The sequence below is a fragment of the Populus euphratica genome, unplaced genomic scaffold, assembly GCF_000495115.2.
Source record: "Populus euphratica unplaced genomic scaffold, PopEup_1.0 scaffold186.1, whole genome shotgun sequence".
NCBI classification, from domain to species: domain Eukaryota; kingdom Viridiplantae; phylum Streptophyta; class Magnoliopsida; order Malpighiales; family Salicaceae; genus Populus; species Populus euphratica.
In genome coordinates, this window is record NW_011499992.1 from 140,945 (window position 1) to 142,547 (window position 1,603).

Consider the following 1,603-nt stretch of genomic DNA (forward strand, 5'->3'; position numbering starts at 1 on the left):
TAATTATTATTTATAATTTGTACAATTAACCTCCCTGTGGTTTGACCCCGGTCTTGCTTTGTTATTTATTACTTCGACACTCCTGCACTTGGGAGAACACATCAATCTTTTAGTTGTCTTAATAGGTTCTTGAAATTTTGTTGCTTCTTACTTGATTTGAAAAAATGGATACAAAACTCCCCCTTTTCTTTCCTTGCAATTGTTGCAAATTTTTTTTTGAGAAAAGGAGTATTTATGCTGTATAATTATTCTTATTTGCATTTAAACCCTATTTTCTTTAAGTGTATCATTTGTGCCCCCACATCTCTTTTTCTTCTTATAATTAAGTTATACCTCTTTTCTTGTCTTATAATTCCACCCCACAACTTTTAGTTTATTTTATTTTTTTCATTTAATCCAGCCTTGATTTTTGTTCGAGGTTTATAGTGTCACATGTAGACATCGTGTTGACCAAATAATTTTTTTGATTATTTATCAAACAAAGAATGAATATCTGCCATCTTGTTCTTTGAAGAATTATCTAGTTGAAGGAGTCGTCACCTAATATTATAGTCACTAGACACCTTAAGTGGTCAAGAAATATTTTATAGTATGAGACTGGTTACACTAAAGGAAAGTTGTTATCACCCATTAAGCATCTTACCTAAGGTAGACTGCATTGCTGGTTTTGTCTAAACTTGATTAGAATTTATTCTTTTTTTTTTTTCCTTTCTATCATGTTCTTAAGTTTTGTGTCTTGGAACGAAGATCTTGTCTTGTAAATGGTACTGGGATGAAGATCTTGCTCGAGCGCCACTAGATGTAGTTTTTGTTCTTAGTTTTCCCTTTTTCTCCCTGAATTTTCTTGTTCTTTCTATTTTTTTATGCTCCTAGTCTCTCTCTCTCCCCTTTCCTCTTCTCTACCATGTCTTTATTTCTCTCTTTTCCTTTTTGTTTTTATTTTTTCTTTTTTTATTCTTTGTTTTTTCCCATTCCTTGCGATAATTGATTTTCTTTGTATTTATAAGGATCCTCATTCTCTACCTCAACCGACGTCTCTCCTCCTAATAAGCATGGACGAGGAGTTGGTTTTCTTTAAAGACTCGAATGCTAACAGTCCCGCCATGATTGGCCTATTGGCGATAGTTTTTAATCTGAACTCCAGCTGTGTATTGAGGGAGACCTGATTGGTTTGGGATTTGTGGAAAACCGAACAATTTACATATTGCCTGGGTTGACTTCACATCGTCCACGCAACATTTTTTTTCTTTGCAGGTCGTTTCCTTTGTTTTTAGAAGAAGAAGATGAAGAATCAGGAAATGTAAAATGACATCATTTTAGATTGAGAGTTATTCTTCAATTTACCTCCTAAAGTATCAACGCCTATTCAATTTCGTCCCTTGAATTTAATTTCTTGCAATTTGGACACAAATTGACCCTAAACTTTGATATTTCTTCAATTAAGCTCCTGATTTCATTAATTAAACTTATTCAAAGTTTAATTAAGTGTTAAATATTATTAAATCATCAATTAAGCTTCTGATTTCATTACTTAAACTAATTCAAAGTTTAAAGAAGCCCTTACACTTATTAATTCATTAAGTTTCTATCAAAATTGAATCCT